Source organism: Pelodiscus sinensis, chromosome 1 (genome assembly GCF_049634645.1).
Source record: "Pelodiscus sinensis isolate JC-2024 chromosome 1, ASM4963464v1, whole genome shotgun sequence".
NCBI classification, from domain to species: domain Eukaryota; kingdom Metazoa; phylum Chordata; order Testudines; family Trionychidae; genus Pelodiscus; species Pelodiscus sinensis.
Genome location: NC_134711.1, coordinates 193,219,236 through 193,237,319, shown reverse-complemented (window position 1 = coordinate 193,237,319; position 18,084 = coordinate 193,219,236). Strand labels below are relative to the sequence as shown.

General features: G+C 50.4%; 1 long non-coding RNA gene across 1 annotated transcript; it reads right to left on the bottom strand.

Annotated features, from left to right (window-relative positions):
- Window positions 1-366: 366 nt before the first annotated feature.
- Window positions 367-16,220, bottom strand: LOC142826985 (uncharacterized). The gene is made up of 2 exons (XR_012901301.1): window positions 16,116-16,220; window positions 367-594 (listed from the first exon to the last, which is right to left on the bottom strand). It is a non-coding gene; the product is annotated as an uncharacterized LOC142826985 (long non-coding RNA).
- Between the last annotated feature and the right edge of the window lie 1,864 nt (window positions 16,221-18,084).

Below are 18,084 nucleotides of genomic sequence, written 5' to 3'. Positions count from 1 at the left end.
TACTGGCAGGTCTGGCATTGCCCAACAATGGCATTCCATTGTTTAGAACAAAATGTTGGGGTTAGCTAGCCAATTGAATGACAATTATAATGCTGGTCTCTCTCTTGAGGAGACAAGGGCTTTTAATACCCAGCTGGCAGAGACAAAGAGAGGCTGACAAGGTTTCATGGTACAGGTCGGCCTGTTAGAGAGCACTACATCGCTGTGTAGACTTGCTGAGTGGCCAACTGGGAATGGGCCTGAGCAGTGAGGTAGCAAATGGTGGATTTCCCTAGGCAGCATGCGATAAGATTTCCAAACCCAAGAACTCAAAAATTAGAAGACAAACCAAACTGAACACAAGAGATTATTTTTCTCAACCTGAAATCCGTTACCACATTTATTTCCAGTGAAGGTATCTCTTTCCTGTCCTTGTGCATACTGGCACCAGGTCCTGAAATGTCACAAGTTGGATAATGATGTGCTCCATTTTAGCCAACCGTGGAGTCCTGCTTCAGACTAGAACATTTCATCACCCCCTTCTGTGTACTCATCTGACTGAAGCTAACTGCAGGGTTCTGCATCACTGGACAGCCCAGTCCGCTTTTAGCCTGCCTGTTGGGAATGTCAAATGAAACCAAAATTAAGTTTTGGAATAGAATAAATATGGTAATTATGTTCTTACAGTGAATATGAATCGTATTAAAATTACCTCATTCATTAGTACTCATATTGTGAACTTATTAGATGTTCTTAGTTAATGCAATGCTTTTAAAAAGAGTTTGAGAGGGCTTTTATTTTAATGTCCAATGCATCTTGTTTTCATGTTTACAGAGAAAAAGGCATTTTTCTTGGAATAAAAATAAGAATGATTATTTGATTCCAGATTAAACATTTAAAAATGTCCTGTGGCACATTATATGTGTGTGATGATTCATTTGTTGTGATTTCCATATGTTCTCTGAGGGTATGTCTACACTAGAAAGTTAGTTCGAACTAACGGACGTTAGTTCGAACTAACTTTCCTATGCGCTACACTAGCGCTCCGCTAGTTCGAATTTGAATCGAACTAGCGGAGCGCTTAGTTCGAACTAGGAAAACCTCATTTTACGAGGACTAACGCCTAGTTCGAACTAGCTAATTCGAACTAAGGGCTGTGTAGCCCTTTAGTTCGAACTAGTGGGAGGCTAGCCCTCCCCAGGTTTCCCTGGTGGCCACTCTGGCCAACACCAGGGAAACTCTATGCCCCCCTCCCGGCCCCGGACCCCTTAAAGGGGCACGGGCTGGCTACGGTGCCCGTGCCAGGTGCAAGCCTGCCAGCACCCAGCTAGCAGACCCTGCACCTGGCACGGCACAGAGCCACCCACCCGATGCCTCCCAGCCCACCCCCTCTTGCCGGGACCAGGCTGGCGGCTCCCGGGAGCTTGCCCTGGACCGCAAGAGGCGGGCACCTTCCTGGGCTAGTGCGGACATCGTGGACCTCGTCCACGATCTCCGCACTAGGCACAGGAAAGTGGCCGTCTAGGGCAGGAGAGCTGCCAGCCTGGCCACCCAGGACCAGGTGTGCATGAAAATCAAGGGGGTCCACTGAGACCCCCGACCCTGAGCCCTGAGCTTACAATGGCCGTCCTGGGTCAGACCAAAGGTCCATCTAGCCCAGTAGCCTCTCTGCCAACAGCGGCCAACCCTAGGGACCCTGGAGGGGATGGACCGAAGACAATGACCAAGCCATTTGTCTCGTGCCATCCCTCTCCAGCCTTCCACAAACTTTGGGCAGGGACACCACTCCTACCCTCTGGCTAATAGGACTCCATGGACCCAACCTCCATCACTTGATCTCACTTCCCTTTAAACTCTGTTCTAGTTCTAGCCTTCACAGCCTCCTGCAGCAAGGAGTTCCACAGGTTAACTATTTGCTTTGGGAAGAAGAACAACTTTCTCTTACTAGTTTCAAGCCTGCTACCCATTCCTTTCCTTTGGTGTCCTCTAGTCCTTCTTTATGGGAACTCATGAAGAACTTTTCTGAATGCACCCTCTCCACCCAACCCCTGCTTTTAGAGACCTCTATCCTGTCCCCCCTCCGTCTCCTCTTTTCTAAGCTGAACAGTCCCAGTCTCTGTAGCCTCTCTTCATCTGGGACCTGTTCCCAACCCCTGATCATGTTAGTTGCCCTCCCCTCTCCCAGCCTTTCTCTTCCCCTCTCCCACCTCCTTTTCCCAGTCTCCCCCAGTTTTTTTCAATAAAGACAGAGTCAATGTTGGAAGAAACATTAGCTTTATTTTGTACATCAATAAGAAGGGGGGCTAGGGAAGGGCAAGTGGAAGAAGGTGAGGGAGGAATGGGGCACGAGCCCCCGATGGGGAGGACTGGGCTGGCTCTGCGGGCTTCTGGGGGTGGAAGCTCTCCTGCAGCCCCCCAATTGCCCCCTCTCCCCAGATGGCAGCCTGCGGCAAGTGCAGCCGGGCTGATGGCCGAGTGGTGTGATGTGCCCAGTGTGGGCACTCAGGGCACTCCAAGCCAGAACTTCTTTGCAAGCGGGGCACCCCTTAGAACTGTGTGTCCGGGGTGGGGGTCGGGACCCTTTAAGCGCAGCCCTCGGCTAGCCTGAGACAGTATCTCCACGCTCTAAGTCCTCCTTTTATGCCCTGCCGGCACTGCTTCCGGCCATCATTAAGCCCTGTTCAGAGTCCACTCAATGTGGACTTACTAGTTCGAACTAGCAAAACGCTAGTTCGAACTAGTTTTTAGTTCTAGATGCGTTAGTTCGAACTAGCTTAGTTCGAATTAACTAATTCGAACTAAGTTAGTTCGAACTAGCGCTGTAGTGTAGACGTACCCAGAAGGGGTAGTCTCAGAGCAAAACTATTGGTACTGTGACGGACCCGGCGGGGTCCGCACTAGAGGAGGGAGCGGGACTCCCCCCCCTCGGGAGAAACCGCGCGCCGCAAACGGCGCGCCGACCGGCATCGCAGCCCCGGAGTTGGGGCCGCGGCAAGCCCAACCCAGGGCACCCCGCCGAGAGCGGGGGAGGGGGCAGGCCGCGCGGAAGCAGCCAGCCCGCCCGCCGCGGCTGGCTGCATTAAACGGGGCACGAACCCACGCTGGGGAAAGGGCGGGGGCGGCGGCGGCGCACGGGCAGGGCGGAACGCCCGGACGTCACTCCCCGGCGCCCATAAAGATGGCGGCCGGGCAGACGGAAGGGGGGGCAGGAGCGAGGAGGCAGCGACCCTGGCTTCCAGGGGCGCCAAGGGCTCGGCCCCCGGGGCGACCAAGAAGGAAGGAATCGGCAGCTGGCGACTCGCGCTGGGACGCACCCGGAGACTTCGGCGCGGTGAGTGCACCCCAATCAGCCCCATCGCCGGGGCGGACAAGCAGGGAGTGGAAGGAGCCCGAGGCAGGGCCCTTTTGGCGCCCGTGGGCGGAGGAGTCGGGGGCTGCCACCCCATCCGCCGTGGAGGGCGACGCATAGACGCCAACTCCACTTAGGGCCTCGGGCTGGGACCCGGTGGTGAGGGCGGGCCCGGGTCCCCCACTCCCCCACCCTTCCTACGACCCTCAAGAGCCGGAAGCAAGGCGGACGGCACCCGCGGCAGAAGCTGACCCGGGTCAGGTCCCCAACCCCCACCCCCTAAGACACCACGGACAACCCCCCCCCCCCCCGGCTGAAGGAGGGGGCCTGAACTCGGGGTTCGCCGAACCCTCTCGGCCATCCCGGGTCGAGAGGTGATCGCACCCCTTTCCTGGGCGGCCCGGTCAGCAAGCCCAGGGGCTGGGGACTAGGAGAACAAAGCAGGCGGTGGGTCCGCGGAGCCCCGCCCCCTGGCTCTACGCTGAGTCAAAAAGAGGGGGCGCAAGGTGCTCGCACCCGTAAATCCGTCACACTGGTGGAGAATGTGGGTGCCGGTTAACTAATATCCCCCACAGACGAACGAGGTCGAGAGCATCGAGCTATCCCCGATTCAGAAGACGCGGGGGAACCGGAAGAAGCGATGGAACCCCGCCAATTCCTGGAGTGGTTCGAAGGGAACCAACGATTGCAGAACCAGGCTCAGCAGGAACAACAGACTCAGTTGATCCAACAGCTGACAAGCCAGTTCCAAGAGCACCAGCGGCAACTAGTTCAGGAACTCGCCGCTCAGCAAAACCAGTGGCGACAAACCGTAGAAAGAAGATGGGGGGCAACGGGGGGAGGACCCAATGGGGCGGGAGAAGGACCCAACCTACCCCTGCGGCTCAGCAAGTTGGGCCCGCAGGATGACCCCGAAGCCTTCCTCACAACTTTTGAACGAGTGGCAACAGCGGCCCGCTGGCCGCCGGAACAATGGGCCACCCTGCTGGCCCCCTACTTGAGCGGGCCCGCCCAACTGGCCTACCGCAGCCTAGCGGTCACCGATGCCTTGAACTACTATAAGGTCCGAGAGGCAATATTGGACCAGCTGGGACACTCACCGGAGACCTGCCGGCAGCGGTTCCGGCAGGAAGGGTTCAAGGCGGGAGACAGACCGCGGGCAGTGGCCCAGCGCCTGCGGGAATGGGCCAATCGGTGGCTGGAGCCCGAGCAGAAGACGGGCCTACAAGTCACCGAGATGATTGTAATGGAACAATTCATACACATCTTACCCCGAGAAGGGCAGCGATGGGTCCGGCGGAACCGACCCACGACTCTACAGGAGGCAGTGAACCTCATGGAGGCACACCTCCTCGCGGAGCAAGAGGAGGGAGGCGTCAGACGAGAGGCGTTGCCCGGCACGAAGGTAGGGGGGCCCCGGATCGGGGGGAAGCCCATAGGGAAGGAACTGGCCCCGGAGCCACGCCATGCGCGGGACAATATCCCCCGCCTAACCCCGGTGTGGTCGCACCCGCCCCCAGAGAGAACTAGCGGGGAGGAACCGCCGGAGAAGGTGCCGAGAGAGGCCCGGGCTGGTCCCCGCGGCCCCTGCTTTCAGTGCGGACAGATGGGCCACTTTAAGCGAGAATGCACCTTAATGGACTGTACGCTGAACCAAGGGGAGGGAGCCAGCCCGGCAGGGGACCGGGCCGACGAGGGAAACCGAGTCGTGCGAGACATGATGGTGGAAGGGCAGCCGGTCAGAGCCCTGGTGGACTCTGGGTCATCGGTAACGCTCGTCCGGGCTGACCTCATCCCCCCCCGACGGCCGGAAGGGGAGCCCGTCTGGATGAGATGTGTCCACGGGGACACCCGCGCCTACCCCACCGTCCAGGTCCACCTGAGCGGGGGCGGACAGGAACGGCTGTGGCGGGTGGGGAAGGCCCAGACCTTGCCATACCCCCTCCTCATAGGACGAGACTGGCCCGGGTTTGGAGCCTTGCTTCAGGGCCCGGTTGCCCCCACGGGACGAGGGGGAGCCACGGAACCCCGGGGGTTGTGCCGCGACGAGGAACTCCGCGGCAAGGCCGCCTGCTTGGAGATAGAGGCAGCCCCAGACTTCATGACGGAACAGAGGATGGACCCCACCCTACAGAATGCCTGGGACCAAGCCGGGGTGCCGGAGGATCCGGAGCAAGGCCCGGAGGGGCCGCTGCAAGGACCCCGATTCCAGGTATGGGAGGACCGCTTATACCGGGTTTCAGAGGGAAAAAGGGGGGAAATGCAAAAACAGCTGGTAGTTCCCACCCGATTCCGCCGGGAAGTACTGGAACTGGGGCATGCGAACCCCTGGGCGGGCCACCTCGGACGCGAGAAAACGTTAGAACGGGTCTTACAGCGATTCTACTGGCCGGGGGTCTTTCGGGCGGTGCAGGATTTTTGCGCATCGTGCCCCGAGTGCCAGAGGACGGCCCCCGCGCGGGTGCCGAAGGCCCCCCTGGTGCCCCTCCCCGTAGTAGGGACCCCGTTCGAGCGGGTGGCCATGGACTTGGTGGGACCCTTGGAGCCATCAGGGAGGGGACACCGTTTTATTATGGTAGTAATAGACTACGCCACCCGATACCCGGAGGCAGTCCCACTGAGAAACACAAAGGCCCCGACCCTGGCCCGGGAACTCTTGCGGATTTTTTCCCGAGTGGGGCTGCCACAGGCGATCCTCACGGATCAAGGACCTAACGTCACCTCCCGGCTGATGAAAGAGCTGTGCGCACTCCTGAAGATCAAACGACTGCAAACATCAGTCTACCACCCGCAGACGGACGGTTTAGTAGAGCGTTTTAACCAGACGCTCAAAGGTATGCTGCGGCGGTTCGCGCAAGAAGATCCTCGGGGCTGGGACCTAATGCTCCCGAGCCTCCTATTTGCGGTGCGGGAGGTCCCCCAGGCGTCGACCGGCTTCTCTCCGTTCGAGTTGCTATACGGCCGGCGGCCCCGTGGGATCCTCGATCTCTTGAGGGAGGGCTGGGAGCAACCGACGGGGTCAGGGCGGGGGACGGTCCATTACATCACCCAACTGAGGGAGAAGTTAAGCCGGCTGGGCGAATACGCCCGGTTAAACCTCGAGAACAGCCAGAGGCGCCAAGTAAAATATTACGATGCCCACGCCCGCCAGCGGGTTTTCCACCCGGGGGACCGAGTCATGCTGCTCCTCCCCACGACAGAATCCAAACTACTAGCGCAGTGGCAGGGACCCTTCGAAGTGGTTAAGAGAGTGGGGGAGGTGGATTATGAAGTGCGGCTAACCGGACGCCGGCAAGGAACGCAGCTCTTCCACGTCAACCTGCTAAAGAAATGGATACCCCGGGAGGCCCTGCTAATCGCACCACCCTCCGAAGGAGAGGACCTGGGGCCCTGGGGGGGGGGGGGCAGGAAGGCGAAAAGACCGAGCTCTCGTGGGATCCGGAGCTGACACCTCCCCAACAGGGACAGCTGAAAGAAATGCTCCGGGGACACCAAGCGACCCTGACGACCAGGCCGGGCTGTACGATGCTGGGGCTACACCGGATTATAACCGAAGAAGGCCGGACGGTGCGGGAGCCCATACGCCCTCTACCACGAAAAATGTGGGATACGGTCAAACAGGAGCTGCAGCAGATGCGACAGTGGGGGGTGATCGAGGAATCGACCAGCGAATGGCGCAGCCCAATCGTCTTGGTCCCCAAACCCGACGGCGCCACCCGATTCTGTATAGACTTCAGAAAGGTAAACTCCGTGTCCCGGTTCGACGCTTACCCGATGCCGAGGGTGGACGAACTGTTGGAGCGACTCGGGCAGGCGGCCTACATAACAACCCTAGATTTGTCAAAGGGCTACTGGCAGATCCCCCTGGACCCCGCGGCACGGGAAAAGACAGCCTTCTCGACACCATTCGGATTGTTCCAGTTTCGGACCATGCCTTTCGGTCTCCACGGGGCGGCAGCGACATTCCAAAGGGTGATGGACCGGGTACTAACACCCCACCAGGAGTACGCTGCCGCATACATCGACGACATTGTCATCTATAGTCCCACGTGGGGAGAACACTTAAAGCACGTCGATGCTGTACTGACAGCCCTGGGTAAGGCGGGCCTCACGGCCAACCCCCGTAAATGCCACTTCGCCCAACGGGAGGTTTCTTACCTGGGGTATGCAGTAGGACGGGGGAAGTTGAAACCAATTTACAGCAAGGTTCAAGCCCTGAAAGACTACCCCATCCCAACAACCAAAAAACAGATCCGCCAGTTCCTGGGACTGGCCGGGTACTATCGGCGATTTGTGCCCCAATTCGCCTCGCTGGCAGCCCCATTAACGGAGCTGATAAGGAATACAGAACCGACCAGGGTGAGGTGGAACCCACAGGCAGAGCTCGCTTTCCGGGCCTTAAAAGACAAACTAGCCTCCGCCCCAGTGCTGAGGCAGCCAAACTTTGACAAACCATTTATCCTTTATACAGATGCCTCGGAGGTGGGACTCGGGGCGGTACTAGCCCAAGAGGAACAAGGAGCGGACCAGCCAGTCCTCTACCTCAGTCGAAAACTGCTGCCACGAGAGAGGGCATACGCCACGATAGAGAAAGAGGCACTGGCGGTGAAATGGGCGATTGACACTTTACGGTATTATTTGTGGGGGAATAAATTTAAGTTGGTGACTGATCACGCACCCTTGGTTTGGTTGAACTCTATGAAGGAGACGAACGCCCGTATAATGCGGTGGTACCTGGCCTTGCAGCCGTACTGTTTTGAGGTGGTGCATCGGCCGGGGGCGACCCACCAGAACGCAGACTTTTTCTCCCGAATCGGGGAACAGTCTCCACCCGGGGCGCGCCTCTCCAAGGGGGGGAGGTGTGTGACGGACCCGGCGGGGTCCGCACTAGAGGAGGGAGCGGGACTCCCCCCCCCTCGGGAGAAACCGCGCGCCGCAAACGGCGCGCCGACCGGCATCGCAGCCCCGGAGTTGGGGCCGCGGCAAGCCCAACCCAGGGCACCCCGCCGAGAGCGGGGGAGGGGGCGGGCCGCGCGGAAGCAGCCAGCCCGCCCGCCGCGGCTGGCTGCATTAAACGGGGCACGAACCCACGCTGGGGAAAGGGCGGGGGCGGCGGCGGCGCACGGGCAGGGCGGAACGCCCGGACGTCACTCCCCGGCGCCCATAAAGATGGCGGCCGGGCAGACGGAAGGGGGGGCAGGAGCGAGGAAGCAGCGACCCTGGCTTCCAGGGGCGCCAAGGGCTCGGCCCCCGGGGCGACCAAGAAGGAAGGAATCGGCAGCTGGCGACTCGCGCTGGGACGCACCCGGAGACTTCGGCGCGGTGAGTGCACCCCAATCAGCCCCATCGCCGGGGCGGACAAGCAGGGAGTGGAAGGAGCCCGAGGCAGGGCCCTTTTGGCGCCCGTGGGCGGAGGAGTCGGGGGCTGCCACCCCATCCGCCGTGGAGGGCGACGCATAGACGCCAACTCCACTTAGGGCCTCGGGCTGGGACCCGGTGGTGAGGGCGGGCCCGGGTCCCCCACTCCCCCACCCTTCCTACGACCCTCAAGAGCCGGAAGCAAGGCGGACGGCACCCGCGGCAGAAGCTGACCCGGGTCAGGTCCCCAACCCCCACCCCCTAAGACACCACGGACAACCCCCCCCCCCCCCCCGGCTGAAGGAGGGGGCCTGAACTCGGGGTTCGCCGAACCCTCTCGGCCATCCCGGGTCGAGAGGTGATCGCACCCCTTTCCTGGGCGGCCCGGTCAGCAAGCCCAGGGGCTGGGGACTAGGAGAACAAAGCAGGCGGTGGGTCCGCGGAGCCCCGCCCCCTGGCTCTACGCTGAGTCAAAAAGAGGGGGCGCAAGGTGCTCGCACCCGTAAATCCGTCACAGGTACCATATGGAAACATGTTTTATTGACCTCTACTGTATTTTTACATTACAATATATTATTTGTATAATATTTTATAAAATACTATGCCAGTTCACATCTTAATTCATGCTTTGGTTACCATCTGTATATGGCACTAGACTGGGACCCAAATTATAAAAAAAGATGGTGTGTGTGTGTGTGTGTGTGTGTGTGTGTGTGTGTGTGTGTGTGTGTGTGTGTGTGTGTGTGTTCGTGTGTAATCCGATCCCTATTGAAGTAAATGCTAATTGTGTCAGGAGGGTCAAGATTTTACCCAGGATCTTGTATAGATTTAGACAAAAAATATTAAAATGTAATCATGTGGGTATATAGTACTCATCCTAATCATTAGAGTTATTCATGAAGACATGCATAGGTCACAAGTATTTTATTTTATTGTTTTGGAATATTGATGGGATCCCATGATTGAATGGGATAGTACAAAGATACTTTTATAGACAAAATGGGCCATATGTATTCAGTACTCTTACACACATTTGTAGTCAAATGTATTCATTTACTTTTTAAGATTTAACAATAGCATAAAAGGTGATCCAGAACTGAGTCTGTATATTCTACCTCTAATAACCCACAAGGTCAACTACAGACAAAGCACATCTATAATATTTTTAGATTGCTATTGAAAAATTACTTTATATTATTGTAATGGACAAATACAAAAAAATTCTGATACTTAATATCTAATACAGGAATTCTTGCAGAACATGAAATGTTAAATGTTATAACAGGTTTTTACTTTATCTGTAACTAAAGGTCATCCCAAATTTACTAACATTAAGTGGAATGAGCAATTGTTACTGCAGCTCTTAAATTCTGTCAAATCCTTTATTAGAGGGTGATCCTTCAAACAATTTGTTCTTGGTTCAACCTGTAACCTTTATTCAGGAAAGCTTCCCATTTAGAGTATGTCTATACAGCAGAGTTATTCCGGAATAACAAAGAGTGCGTCTACACTACAAGCCTTTATTTCGAAATAATGGCATGCTGGAGGACTTCTTACTCCTACTCCTGTAACCCTCATTTCACGAGGAGTAAGGGAAGTCAAAAGAGTATTCTTCCTTTGACTTCCTGCTGTGTAGACAGCACCAAAAGCCGAATTAAGCTATTTGGACTTCAGCTACGCAATTGATGTAGCTGAAGTTGCGTGGCTTAATTTGAGTTTTGCCCTGCTGTGTAGGTGTACCCTTATTTCAATGGAAGGGTCACCTGATTAAGAAGTATAGGACAACATATCATGCTGTGTAGCACTGTGCCAGTAGTTATACAGAGGTGTGTTGGAATTAGAGCATGAGATCTCACCGTAGATAGTTTTAGGGAAGGAGCAAAAACCTTCAGGACAGATTCCAAATCAATATTTAGAGATAGGCTGAAGCATGAAAAAGTGTTTACAAAGTAGTAAAATTAAAAAGCAAAATTCTTTCTGCTCTGCAGATGAAAAAAATTAAAGTAGACAGCAAAGTACAGGAAAAGAGTGAGAAAGAAAGTAAAGTGTGATGCAATTGATGGGGGCAAATGCATTCAGAGGCTTCAGCTAGGACTCAGGAAAGTTGTGTGTTAAAAGGTGATTTGTCCATTATGTTTACTTGCATGAAACAAGAATCAACAGCAAGACCAAACCTGTAAACAGCTGTATTAAGCCTGGAGATTCCAGCAGGTTCTTTTTACTTTTAAAATATGTATTTACTTTTATTAATATAATACAGCGTGCCATAGAAATTGCTACAAAGCACATGCCGTTGTGTGGATAGAACTGAGGACAAATTATGGCCCACTCTGTATTATTATTCCCATTTTCGCAAGGCATTATGCTTTTTACTAATTGCCATGATGCAGTAGATAATAGATCATTTCTGTATCAAGTCAATGATATTGCATGACTGTAAATGAGGGCAGAGTTTGGTTCACAATGACAAATTAGACCAGCATAAATTATTATACTGAAAATTGTTGGCAATAGTAGATTTATAGCATATATAAATGTGAGGTATTTTATGATATATGGAAGCACACAAAGAAATAATCTCATATACACCTCCTAAAATACATTAATAGTAATTACAGATTATACTGTGGCTTAGCTGTATATAGTTAAAATAGCTAATACCGTTTTATAGAGTTTTGTTCCTTGTTTTATAGTACAGTTTTGATCTAATTTACAGCAAATTGCTGTTTTTTAATATTCAAGGCTCCAATCAGCACTTTTTCCATGCTGTTGATACTGTAAGTTCTATACAGTTTCATTTAGAAAAAATAGCCTTTTTATGTAATTGTTATAGCCATGGCCACAATTTATCTGAACTAGATTTAATAATACTTTGTCAGTATCTTTAAAAATAACAAGCTTTGGTGTAGGGCAATATTTAAGAATAATATAGGTGAAAGATTTGCATCTACTATTTTCCACCATATTTTGCCTAGAAAACACACCAGATCTAAAATTATACATCTGTCTACCCATCCACTCCTAGAATTCTTGCCAATGGGAATATTAACTCTCTGTACCTTTTGAGGGGATTTGGCAGCTCCAAACCAAACTGCCTCTCCTTACATAATCAAAATAAGGCAGAATGCTCACATATAGTCCCAAATTTCTTGCTTGTTCTCTAATGAGCTTGCAACATTTTATACAAAGAACTGGTGATGTCCCATGGGCTATCAAATAATAAACAGAATATATTTATGAGTGGGGCAATGCTTAGTTAGTTAATAATGTTACTGTTGCTTGCTGTAGGTGTAAGCAGAAAGATTGTTCTCCAGAGAGAAAGATGTTTTGTTTCCTATAGACTTGGATTTTATGCAGATCAAATCCTTTGAGCCAGCTTGTGGATAAATACAGACTAAATGCTAAACTATAGATAACATAATTATGGATGGCATGGGCAAGGTGACTTAGCAGAATATAATGCGGTTACAGTGTTTATTCTTTCCCACTCATCTCAAGTACAGTGTTTGCTAGCAGCACTCAAGCAGAACTCTTTAGTGACTGTTTTGCCAAAATGAGGCACTGGATTTTATCATAACATCACAGGGCCAAGTTCTGCTCATTCTCTCCATTTCTCTGCAACTCTTCCCTCTAGTCTCCCTGGGAACTGTGTATGAGTCCCTAAGGACATATTCAGGTAAAAAGTTGAGCTGTTAAAATCCTATTTGATCATTAAATTGTTCTCTCCTCCACTCAACCAATGCAGGATTGTTCACTACAGTCCATTTGCTAAGGTATTGTCCAATGTAGTTTTAAATATCCCAAGAAATCAGACATCCACTAGATTTCACCACTTCTACAGAATAATAGATCTTGCTGACTGATAAGTAGCAAAATTTTCCATGACTTAAAATCATCCTATCATTACATCTTATTTGTTCCATCCTACTTTCCTTCTTGATGCTGTCCACTCCCTCTTGTTGTTGAGTCAAATGATGCATATTCATTCTGATTATCCAAAAATATTGGGGGGAGGGGTGATATCTAAGCATTCTGGTAACTTGGGAAGCCAGAATAGGGAGATTGCATGACTTACAAGTTCAGCATCCTTTTTTTGTTTCATTTATTAGCTCTGGAGACTTTAGAGTTTAAAGACTTTTCACAACATACATTTTCTGTATAAAAATATTTCATGTGCTGAATTCAAATCTTGGGACTGAAGCCTTAGAGAACATATTATATCACAAAGACTAAGTAAATGATTGTCTGACAACAGAGATGCATCCATGGTTAAATGTTTTATCTTACCTAATTTAAAAATCTTTGGTTCATAAGGCAGAACCTTTAATTTCTATCATTTTTTGCTGTTCTCACAGCTTCCTCCTGTTAATCAATAAATTTCTGATAGGGAAATGCCCAGAAATTTTGACACAATATTCCAAGTGTGTTCACAACAATTGCACATAGAGAAATGGTATGTACTGCTCTGTTATGCTGTATCTTTACTGTTTAAAAGTGCAATGGCTTTTTTGCTGCCACATCACATTGCAAACTCATGCAATTGCTGTCCAATGTTATTTCTAGTTCACTTTTGGCATTACTGCTTTCCAGATTTTTCTTCTCTTGGAATATCTGTGCTCCTGATTATATGTCTACTGCTGCATTAGCTTAGATTTTGCCAAGATGAATTTTTGTAACCTCTAAGTGACTGTGACTTGTTATTATTTCTTTCCTTTCCGGTTGTTGCAATCTTCTCATTTTAGTACCATTTATAAAATATATTAACCTGACATTTAACTCCTTCTTTGAGATAATGTATAAAGGTATTAAATAAGACAAGGCCTAACACCAGTGCCTGCAGTACTTTACTAGATACCTCCGTCCAAGCAAAGCGTTATCTGTACAGCAAATTAGCGTGTGGCAAGCCAGTGTGTTACTCTACAGTGCATTAATTTGCTGTTTGTTGGCTGTGTGGACCCTTCTATCATGCACTGAAAGTCCCCTTTTGATGTACTCCCCAAATGGGAATATATCACTACAAAACTTTTAATGTACAATAGCATGTCCACATGGCCAGTTACAGTGTGTCTACACTGCGTGCTTCCTTCAATGGCATATAGTGCACATACCCATGTAGCCCTGCTAGGCCAGATATAAGTAGCAGTGTAGATGGTGGAGCCAGTGGTGGATTAGCCATTGGGTCAATGGGGCCTGTGCCCAGAGGCCTCAGCCAAGTTGAAAGGCCCCAGAAAAATCAGCATCTCCATTCCCCCACCTTCCCTTCCCACCAGATTTGCCTGCTGGGGTGTGAAGTCAAGGCAAGAGGGCTTGTTACACTTTGCCTACCTGCTCCCCACTGCACAGGCAGAACAAGGCAAGTCCCCAACCCTGCTCCTTGGCTGGAGTGCCAGGTGGAACAGGGAGAACCTTTGCGCCTCAACCCAAGTGCCAGGTGGGTGGAGCAGCAACCTGCTCAAGCCTTTCCAGGCTGCCTCACCTCTGCCTGAGCCTTTCACTGAAATATACCTGCACATCACAGCGTGGACGCAGTATGCTTTTCCCCACGGTGTGTAGCTACGTGCACACTACACACTACTGAAAGTGGTACGTGGTAGAGGTATAGCCTTAGAGTGTGGCAGGCTAGTGGGCTGCAGATTTACACCTTAGTTTGCCAGGCATTAACTTGCTATATAGTCAAGCCTTAATACAGGGATGGGCAATAATTTTAGACGGGGGGGCGGGAAGAACTTCAGAAATTTGTGAAGTGGCCTGGGACCACTCCAGAAGGGGCGTGGCCTTGGGCAGAAGAGCCGGGCCAGGACACTTCCATACTTCTCCGCCCACATTGCCTGATTGGCCTGGGAGTGGGGGAGCGTGTGAAGTCTTTGCTTCACCATGCTCTCCGGAGAGACCCGCCAGCTGTTCCAAACAGCTGGCAGTTCCCTTTAGGCAACTGTGTCCCTGGCGGCGGGAGGAGATTTCACGCGCTCCCCCCACCCCTAAGTCAATCAAGGCCTGGGGGTAGGAGGAAGTGTGGGAAGTCTCTCGCTCCCTGCCCCTGCCCTGCAAGGGGGTGCCACACTTAGAGTCAACCACCATCTATTCAGCTGGTGGTTGACTCTAAGTGCAGCATGCCTAATTGGCCTGGGGGCAGGGAGAACGTGCAAAGTCTTTCACTCCCTGCTCCTGCCCTGCATGGGGCATGCAGCACTTAGAGACAACCCTGGTGATTGACTTCTAAGTGCCGCATGCCCCTGGCGGGGGAGGAGACTTCACTTGCTCCCTTGTCCCCAGACCCTGATTGGCCTGCGGATGGGGGAGCATTAGGGCATCCATGGGCTGGATCAACCCACTCGGAGGGCTGAATCCAGCCCACAAAGGCCCTTTCACACCCTCCCCCCCACCCTAATACATTATCATCTATTGTAATCTTTTGTTTGTGGCCCTCCAACTGACAATGTCAGCATTCTACATCCTTTTAGCTCTGAGTATAAACTAGAGAAACTATGTGAAATCCTATCCTAAAATCCAATTGTTTTTTATCTGCCAGCTTCTCTTTAGCTATTAATTGAATTCAGTATATAAGAGTCATAAGACCAGCAAAATTTGAGGGTTTTCATGGTGTTTTTTAAAATTCCTTAGAAATGATTGTAAACAAATTGGTCAAAAGATAAGCAACAGGATTACAAAATTACATTTGAAAAGCACTTTAAATAATTAAATAAGTCTCTGAGATGGGCATAAAGAGATGCCAAAGAGATAGCACAGATAAAACCAAAATGAATGTGTGCACAAAAAAAGATTTCTGAGAAATAAAATTTTGGGATTCTTGGCACATAAAATAAAGCCACCAAGAAGTGTATAAAACAGAAAAAACTGTATAACATTTATTCTAAACATTCTTGAAGTAAAGAAATTTGAAGAATATCAGAATCTGAGTTCCAGCCTTCATCCTAGAAGTTGTTTGTTTCTTCTCATATAAGTTGAGATAGTAGACAAAAACGTATCTTGTAATTAAATGAGATCTATGAATTTGGATACTTTGTTGTCTGTATTTGGTTGGAAATAACAAGGAAGTCTGGAAATGCAAGCAGCAAATTCAGAAGTTTTCACTAATACATTTGTATGACTATCGTGGGTTTTCATGGGAATTTCTGAAAAAAAAACCAAGCTTTTTTTCTAATCACAAATCTGAGAAGCATTGTATTGACACAGTTGGGGCTGCTCTCTAGCACCTCCAAGCACAAGCAACAGTAATTCAGGCGCTTCCAGCCTTAGTTCCTAAGTTTGGGCCACCTGCTTAGAGCTGATGGCCTATTTCGTAAACTCGGCATCAGTCTCTACAGGTAAACACAAGTAACAAACTCAGAATCTGACTGGGTATGCCTTTCACCAAACAAAACCTCAAAGGCAAATTCTTTGTTGCAGTGCTGGAAGGCAAGGCGCTTACCTGGCCACGGGGTTCTGAGCTGGCACTGCAGAACTCCTCCTCCCTCTCACTCATCTCTGACCATGCAAAGAAATAGACACTCCTTAGCTGGCCTGCTGACTCCCAACCAGTCAGCAGCTCCTCTTGGCCCTTCTAGACTTCTGGGGGACTAAAATCTTGTTGGCAAACTGATCTGAGGGTGGGGGAAGTGGAGGTGTCAGGATGCTGAATGCTTTCAGCATGGGGCAGAGAAAGCCTGTTGAATCTCAGTACACATATCTTTTAAAATGGCATTAATCAGCTCAAGACTTTGCCATATATTGTGGTTCTTGGCCAATGGTAGCTATGGAGCCAGCCCTAAGGTGAGTGGGGCAGTGGGTGGACCCACCCTGGCTGCCCATGTGCCTAGAGGCTGCAGGGACCTGGTGGCCACTTCCAGGAGCTGCTTAGAACCTGGACAGGTAAAAAGCCTTCTGTAGCCCAAGGAGAGGGAGGAGTTGATCAGCAAGGTACGGAGAACTCAGTTTGAGAAATGTTGGTGTACACAATGCCTTATTAAGAGGATCAGAAATAAACGAAGATGAGGTGAAATCTTAAGAAACACATCTCCAATAATTACTGATCAATAAAGAATCAAAATGCTCATGTTTGTGGAGTTTTGAATGTTATAATATCCAATTTACGCTGCATTAACACAGTAGATCAGATCTTCACCTCAGTGCTGGCCTCTTTTTGTTGTAATGCTGATTTAAACAGACTTCCATCCTGAGAACTTTTCTTCTTCTTTGCATGTCTCCTGCCCCAGTCTCACTTCCCTATTGTCTTTTGTGCCCTCATTATGGCATCTTTTAGAATTTTCCAGCTTCCTTCCAATTTTCCTTCCTCTATTGTCAGTGTTTCTGCCATTACATCTCACCCACCAGATTTTCCAAAATGTGCTTTTCTGAAATCAGGAATTCTTGTACCACTATATTTTAAGATTCCTCTTCTTGCTATGTTGATTGTAAGTATCCTTTGGATACTGAGTCATCCCTTGGGATCCACATCATAGGAATGAAAGGAACTGGAATAACAACAGACAACAAAACTTTCAGAACTGTTAGTGAAATTTTAAAAAGCATTCATCTGGCCTGACCTTTCTTACAAACAGCTGGTTTCTTAGTGGGAAGGAGATGATGGGCAAATTAATGGTTCAATTAAACTCAGTGGCAAAATTTCCGTTGACTTCAGAGTGATCAGGAATTGACCCTTTTAGAATACAGATCTGTGGTATGGAAAAGATATTTTTCAATTTTGTTAGAAGTCAAAGACACAAAATGTCCATGTCAGTTTTTATCTAAACCAGTTTGATGGGAAGACAGGTCTGATTTTAATCTCATATCATATTTATTTTGAAGCATACTGTCCAAGTCAGAACTACAACAATGGCTGCCCGTCGCAGGTGAGCCATAGCCTGTCATACATCTAGGGCTGGTATACGGGGCTCCGTCTGTGAGGCGGAGCGCTTCCCATATAAGGGCATGTAAATTACTGATCTTCCCCTGCTCGCTCCACCCACTGCAGTGAAAGATCAGCCAATGGGCTGCCTGGTGGTCAGGCCTGCTCACTCCACCCACTGCGGCAAAAACCAACCTATGGGGTGATAAGTCCACAGGCAATAAAACAGGCAGCCGAACCCTCCCTCAGGGGGATCACATTGTGTCAACGCCTGGCCTGATCACCCAGTCACCTTGCACCCCCCGCTCTTGAGTCTGTTTGAGTGTACTTCGAGTTGGTCGACCTGAGTGGAGACAGTTTGGGAGCATGTGGCTGGTACTCGTGTTCCTGCTGTCTTCAGAATCGGTATAACCCCTCTTCCCCGCGATTATCCCAATTGATTTTTGAGTTGCCCTCATTGCCTATCAAGTAACAGTAGTTTAAGAGTTATTGTGTGTGTTCTTTTAATAGTGGTTGTTAGTTGTTCTTTGTGTAATATAGTGTAGACTTATGA